Here is a 7,889-nt window from a genome sequence, read left to right on the forward strand (position 1 = left end):
TTTTTTTAATTTTTTTAATATTTATTTTTTTCCCCTTTTGTTGCCCTTGTTTTATTGTTGTAGTTATTGTTGTTGTCGTTGTTGGATAGGACAGAGAGAAATGGAGAGAGGGAGGGGAAGACAGAGAGGAGGAGAGAAAGACAGACACCTGCAGACCTGCTTCACCACCTGTGAAGCGACTCCCCTGCAGGTGGGGAGCCGGGGTTCGAACCGGGGTCCTTATGCCGGTCTTTGTGCTTTGCGCCACCTGCGCTTAGCCCGCTGTACTACAGCCCGACTCCCCTATTTTTTCTTTTAATATTTTATTTCCTTATTAATGAGAAAGGTAGGAGGAGAAAGAGAAAGAACCAGACATCACTCTGGTACATATGCTGCCAGGGATTGAATTCAAGACCTCATGCTTGACAGTCCAGTGCTTTATCTGTTAACACCACCTCCCCGACCACATAAAGGGCCTTATTCCTTTTCCCACAGGAGGATCTCAGCCCCACAATAATCTAATGCTGAATGATATCGTCTTTCATTGAGCTATAAGAGTTAAGTCCTGATAGTATTTTGTCCGAGGACACAGTTTGTTTTTCAAATTTTTAAAATTTATTTATTCCTTTGTGTTGCCCTTGTTTATTGTTGTAGTTATTGATGTCGTCGTTGTTGGATAGGACAGAGAGAAATGGAGAGAGGAGGGGGAAGACAGAGAGGGGGAAAGAACAAAACATTTAAAATCTTTATTTATTGGATAGAAGAAGCCAGAAATGGAGGGTAGTGGGAGGGAGAGAGGAAGGGAGACACTGCAGCACTTCTTCAGCACTCGTGAACGTTTCCTCGTGCAGGTGGGGACTGGGGACTTGAACTCGAATCCTTTTAATACTGGCTTAGAAGACTGGAACGTGACAGAGTAGTTCCTCACCACGCCCACCACCAAAGCTCCATGTTCCCACCCTCCTCCCAAAGATAACCGCTATAGTTCTCACAAGTTCTTAGAGACAATATGCTTGCTTTGCTGCTCCTACTTCTTTATTTTTTTCAAGTTTATGTTTATCAGTTGTCTAGATTACATATACAAGTAAAACCATCCAGTAGCCTCTCATGTCTTTACTGACTTCACTAAGCAAAATCACCTCCAGTTGCATACATTTTGTTCTAGAGGACATAATATCTTTTTTGACTGCAGAGTAGTTAGAATCAAACAATTCTTTTTTTTCACATTTTTTATTTTTATTTATTCCCTTTTGTTGTCCTTGTAGTTTTATTATTGTTGTTATTGATGTTGTTATTCTTTTTTTTTTTTTCAACAAGTATTTATTAGGTGAGCTGTGGTTCAGGATCCCAGGATGGGGATCACCATGTGCCCAGATCCCCCTTCACCACCTGGGAAAAGGATAGAGATCAGGACAGGTTGAGTAGAGCAAGTTCAGATCTTCCCCGGGAATGTGCCTTCTGCCCGTTGGTCGTCCCAGTTGGATACCTAGTTGAGTACACACATTACCAAGTGCAAGGGCTGGGGTTCAAGCCCCAAGGCCCCACATGCAGAAGGTGAAGTGAAGAGGGCTGTAGGTGTCTCTCTCTGCTCTCCCCTGTTCCCCTCTCAATTTCTCCCTGTCCCAGGATATGGGGCAGAGGGACTTGTATACACGCTGGTACCACTGGCACACAGAGACATCACCCCCTTTAGCTGTCATTGCCTTCTCACAGCGATGGAAATCCAAGTAGTTCTGCCAGCAGTTCTTGGTTTGGTTCTGGTTGGGGAAACGGCTGTCAAATGGGGCAGTCTTATAATTCTTGATTTTGGTCTTGATGTCATCTTCCATGGCGCTGACTAAAGTCAGTCCTGATGTGCTTCACAGCTCAATGTGACCCTCAGCCTGATGTTGTTATTCTTATATGGGGGCCAGGCACACAGGCTTAAGTGCAGAGTATTAAGCATAAAGACCTGCACAAGGATCCTAGTTCGATCCCCACCTGCAGGGGGATCGCTTCACAAGGGGTGAAATTCTGTAGGTGTCTCTCTTTCTCTGTCTTCCCCTCCACTCTCAATTTCTCTCTGTCCTGTCAAAAAAAAAAAAAAAAAAAAAGGCCACAGGAGCAATGGATTCATAGCACAGGCACCAAACCCCAGCAATAATCCTGGAGGGGAAAAAAAAAAAAAACAGTCCAGAAGGTGGTGTAGTGTGTGGTGGCTAGGGCACTGAGCTCTCAAGCCTGAGGTCCTGAGTTCGAACCCTGGCAGTGCATGCACTAAAGTTATATAGAGGGTGGGCAGTGGTGCTTCAACTGAGCGCTTTTTACGGTGTAAAAGGGCCTTGGTTTTAGCGCTTGGTCCCTACCTGCAAGGGGGAAGCTTCACAAGTGGTAAAGCAGTGCTGCAAGTGTCTTTCTCTCTTTATCTCCCCCCTCTTGATTTCTCTCTCCACACACAAACACGCACACTCTATAAATAAATAAGTCAAAAAATAAATAAGTGAAGGGGGCCGAATAGTAGCGCGCCCGGTTAAGCACACGTGGTACTATGTGCAAGGACCCTCTCAAGGACCTTGGTTTGAGCCTCCGATCCCCACCTGCCGTGGGGATGCGTAACAAGGGGTGAGACAGGTCTGCAGTTGTCTCTCTCCTTCTCTACACATCATTCTTCGATTTCTCTCTGTCCTATTGAATAAAATGGGGGGGGGTGGCTGCTAGGAGTGGTGGATTCATAGTGCTGGCACTGAGCCCCAGCGACTAGAGGCAAAAGAAAAAATAAAAGCAATGAATAAAAGGAGTCAGCTGGAGTGAAAGCATAGGGATTCTGCAAGACGACTTTCATGCCTGAGGCTGAGCTTCCACCATCAGTCTCTGTCGCATCATTGTAACAGCTCAGCTCCAAGAGTGCCTGCTTTGCCATGTTTGAGATTCAGGCTTAAACAGTACTCTCTTCCATACCAAAGCACCTTCCTTGAGGTGCTAAGACTTGTACCTGAGCTGTGCATACGGGAAGGCATGTGCCCAGGTGAACTCTCTGACCAAAACAGGGAGGATTGATTAGAGATACCATAAGCGTTGTTATGTAATAAACGCTAAAAGATAATCTATAGCTGGAATTTAGGGGGCAACTGGAAGCAGGGATTAAAGTAACTCCACAAATTGGTTTTATTTATACATGTAAGCTTCACTCTAGTTCCTACTGTAGCCAGACATAGCCACCACAAATCCCAGAGCTTCCTATCTAGCAAACTACAGCACTGGGGAGAAACTGGCATAAGCTATCTTCTTATTATTATTATTACTTTTTGTTTGTTTGTTTCCAGGGTTATTGTTGGGGCTCCATGCCTACACTACGAATCCACTGTACCTGCAGGCTATTTTTCCCCTTTTGTTGCTCTTGTTGTTTATTGTTGTTGTTGTTACTGTTGTTTTTATTGCTGTCATTGTTGTTGGATAGGACAGAGAGAAATGGAGAGAGGAGGGAAGACAAAGAGGGGGAGAGAAAGATAGACACCTGCAGACCTGCTTCAGCCAAAGCTGAGCAGTGCTTTGGTGAAAATAAATAATTAGGGGCTGGGCGGTGGCACACTTGGTTAAGCACAGATAGTACTAAGTGCAAGGACCCGCACAAGGATTGGGGTTCAAGCCCCCGGCTTCCCAGCTGCAGGGGAAAGTGTTGCAAGCTTTGAAGCAGGTGTGCAGGTCTCTATCTTTCTCTCCCCCTCTTCCTTCTCTCCTCTCAATCTCTCTGTCCTATCCAATAAAATGGAAAAAGTGGCTGCCAGGAGCAGTGGATTCTTGGTGGCGGTACCAAGTAGCAGAGATAACCCTACAGGCAAATAAATATAAATAAATAAATAGTGTCAGGACATGGCACATCCCATTGAATACACACTTTACCATGTTCAAGGACCCAGTTTTGATCCCCTGCTCCCCACCTTCAGGAGGGAGCCTTCACAAGCAGTGAAGCATGTCTGCAGGTGTCTATTTTGCTCTCTCTCCTTTTTAAAAAAAAATATTTTATTTATTTATTAATGAGAAACATAGGAGGAGAAAGAGCCAGACATCACTCTGGTACATGTGCTGCCAGGGATTGAACCTCATGCTTTATCCACTGTGCTACCTCCCGGACCACCTCTCTCCTTCTTTATCATCCTAATTTCTCTCTGTTCTACCAAACACTTTTGTCTGAGATTAAGCAGTGTCTCCACGGTTGGTCAGTGGCGCAGGGCATTTAGCACACACAGCGTGAAGCGCAAGGACAGGCATAAAGATCCGGGTTTGAGCCCCTGGCTCCCCACTTGCAGGAGGGTTACCTCCTCACAGGCGTTGTAGCAGGTCTGTCGGTGTCTATCTCTCTCTCCCCCTCTGTTTTTCCCTCGAATTCTCTCGGCTCTGTCCAACAACAGCAATAATAACAAGGGCAACAAAATGGAAAAATGGCCTCCAGGAGCATCGGATTTGTAGTACAGGCACCAAGCCCCAGCAATAATCCTGGAGGCAAAAAAAAAAAAAAAAGAAAAAGAAAAGAAATGAAGAGAGAGAAAGAGAAAAAAAAAGAAATTTCTTTTGGGATAGCCAGCTGTAGACAGAAGAGTAATTCCGTGAAAATGGAAGCTTCTATTCAAATCAGGTGGCCATTAACCAGGTGGTGGTCACATAGTCCAGTGAACAGTGCTCGGTCCCCCAGTCCCTACCTGCAGGAGGGAAGATTCACACATGAGGCAACAATACTGCAAGAGTCTTGCCTTTCTCCTTATCTGACCCTCCCCTCTCAAATTCTGACTCTAATCTAAATATATAAAACAGATCAGGTGGTCCAGGAGGTGGCGCAGTGGATAAAGCATCAGACTCTGAAGCATGAGGTCCTGAGTTCAACCCCTGGCAGCACATGTACCAGAGTAATGTCTGTTTCTTTCTCTCTCTCTCTCTCCTTCTCTCTTCATGAATAAATAAATAAAATCTAAAAAAAAAAAACAAACAACCAAAAACAGATCAGGTGGCCAGAATAAAGAACCTAGGAAAGGAAAACTGCACTACAACAGGGAGAGGTGGTATAGAGCACTCATCAGATAACCCCTTCACTTTGAGACTGAGGAGGTGGCTTGGAGGTATGAGGTCCCGGGGTTTGACAGCTAGCACTGAATATACCACAGGACTGCTCTCTCTCTCTCTCTCTCTCTCTCTGTCTCTGTCTCCGGGGCTATCACTGGGTTTCAATGCTGGCACTATGAATCCATACCTCTTCGGGGCCAGTTTTTTTCTTTTTTAAATTTTATGTGATAGGACAGAGAAATTGAGAGGGGAGGGGAAAATAGGAGAAAGAGACACCTGGAGACCTGGCTTTACCACTTGTGAAACATCCCCCTCCAGGTTCTTCTTCTTCTTCTTTTTTAATTTTTTAAAATTTATTTGTTTATTCCCCTTTTGTTGCCCTTGTTGTTTTATTGTTGTAGTTATTATTGATGTCATTGTTGTTGGATAGGACAGAGAGAAATGGAGAAAGTAGGGGAAGACAGAGAAGAGGAGAGAAAGACAGACACCTGCAGACCTGCTTCACCGCCAGTGAAGCGACTCCCTTGCAGGTGGGGAGCCAGGGGCTCAAACCTGGATCCTTTTGCTGGTCCTTGAGTTTGGCGCCACCTGCGCTTAACCCGCCGTGCTACCGCCCGACTCCCCTTCTTCTTTTTTTTTTTTTTTTTTTTGTGGGCAGCCTTGTCTAGTACCTGATCTGAGGGGAAATGCTTCCAGTTTTTCACCATTGAGTATGATGTTGGCTGTAGGTTTGTTATATAGAGACTCCACTATCTTCAGGAATTTTCCATCTATTCCCATTTTTTGTAGTGTTTTGATCATAAAGGGATGTTGTATTTTGTCAAAGGCTTTCTCTGCATCTATTGATATGACCATGTGGTTTTTGGTCTTGCTTTTGTTGATGTGGTGGATCACATTGATTGATTTACGTATATTAAACCAACCTTGCATGCCTGGGATAAACCCCACTTGGTCATGATGAACAATTTTTTTGATATACTGCTGTATCCGGTTGGCTAGAATTTTGTTCAATATTTTCGCATCTATGTTCATCAGAGATATTGGTCTGTAGTTTTCTTTTTTGGTTGTGTCCCTGTCTGCTTTTGGTATCAGGGTGATGTTGGCTTCATAGAAGCTGGCAGGGAGTATTCCAGTGTCTTCAATCTTCTGGAAGACTTTTAAAAGTAGAGGTATTAGTTCTTCTTTGAAAGTTTTGTAGAATTCATTTGTAAAACCATCTGGTCCAGGACTTTTATTTTTGGGAAGATTTTTGATGACTGTTTCAATTTCATTAGCTGTAATGGGCCTGTTCATGTTATGTAGTTCCTCTTTACTTAGTTTTGGAAGTTGGTAGGTATCTAGGAAATCATTCATTTCTTCCAGGTTCTCTAGCTTGGTGGCATATAGTTGTTCATAGAAGCCTCGCATGATATGTTGACTTTCTGCGGTGTCTGTTGTGATATCTCCTCTTTCATTTACTATCCGATTTATTTGGGTCTTCTCCCTTTTTTGTTTTGTGAGTCTGGCTAAAGGTTTGTCTATTTTGTTTACACTTTCGAAGAACCAACATTTACTTTCATTGATCTTTTGTATGGTTTTCCTATTCTCAATGTTATTTATTTCTTCCCTAACTTTAGTGATTTCTGTCCTTCTGGTTGCTTTAGGATTCCTTTGTTGTTCTTCTTCTAGGTCTTTAAGATGTGCAATCAGGCTGTTTATTTGTGCCTTTTCTTGTTTCCTAATGTGTGCTTGTATAGCTATGAACTTCCCTCTTAGGACTGCTTTAGCTGTGTCCCAAATATTTTGATAGCTTGTGTCTTCATTTTCATTGAACTCTCGAAACATTTTGATTTCTTCCTTGATTTCCTCTTTGACCCAGAAGTTAAGAAGTGTACTGTTGAGCTTCCACATTTTGGGACTGTTACTAATCTTTTGTTGATTGTTAAGTGTTAGTTTAATTCCACTGTGGTCTGAGAAGATGCTTGGGATGATTTCAGTGCTCTTGAATTGGCTGATGCTGTCTTTGTGGCCTAACATATGGTCTATCTTTGAGAATGATCCATGTGGATTTGAATAAAATGTGTATTCCAGTTTCTTGGGATGAATGACTCTGAAAATGTCCAATAGTTCTAGTTTATCTATCTCTTCATTTAGCTCCCTTATGTCTTTACTGATTTTCTTCCTGGATGATCTGTCAAGTTGAGATAGTGGGGTGTTGAAGTCCCCTACTATGATTGTGTTACTGTTAATATATTGCTGTAGCTCTTTCAGTAGAAGTTTGATGTATTTAGATGGCTTCTCATTGGGTGCATAGATATTAATAATTGTTAAGTGCTCTTGATTGACTGATCCTCTGAGCATTAAGAAGTGTCCATTCCTATCTTTCTAAATCTTATCTATTTTAAAGTCTATCATGTCAGATATGAGAATAGCTGTTCCTGCCCTTTTTTGTGGGCCATTGGCTTGTATGATAGTTTTCCATCCTTTCACTTTAAGTCTGTGTTTGTCTTGTTGAGTTAGGTGAGTTTCCTGTAGACAACATATTGTTGGGTTGTGTTTTCTGATCCATCTTCCTACTCTGTGTCTTTTAATAGGTGAATTCAGGCCATTCACATTTATTGATATCAAAGATTGAAGATATTTTAACACCATTCTTGTAGAGTTTTAGAGTGTTTTGATATATGTCCTATTTGTGGTGGTCTGGTTGTTTATAGGAGACCTTTCAGAACTTCTTTCAGGGCAGGCTTGGTGATGGTTGCTTCCTTCAACTGTTGCTTGTCTGAGAAGGTTTTGATGCCTCCATCTAGTCTGAATGACAGTCTAGCAGGATATAGTATTCTTGGTTGAAAGCCTTTCTCATTGAGCACTCGATAGATATCTTGCCATTCTCTTCTGGC

This window comes from Erinaceus europaeus, chromosome 9, assembly GCF_950295315.1.
Source record: "Erinaceus europaeus chromosome 9, mEriEur2.1, whole genome shotgun sequence".
In the NCBI taxonomy this organism is placed as follows: domain Eukaryota; kingdom Metazoa; phylum Chordata; class Mammalia; order Eulipotyphla; family Erinaceidae; genus Erinaceus; species Erinaceus europaeus.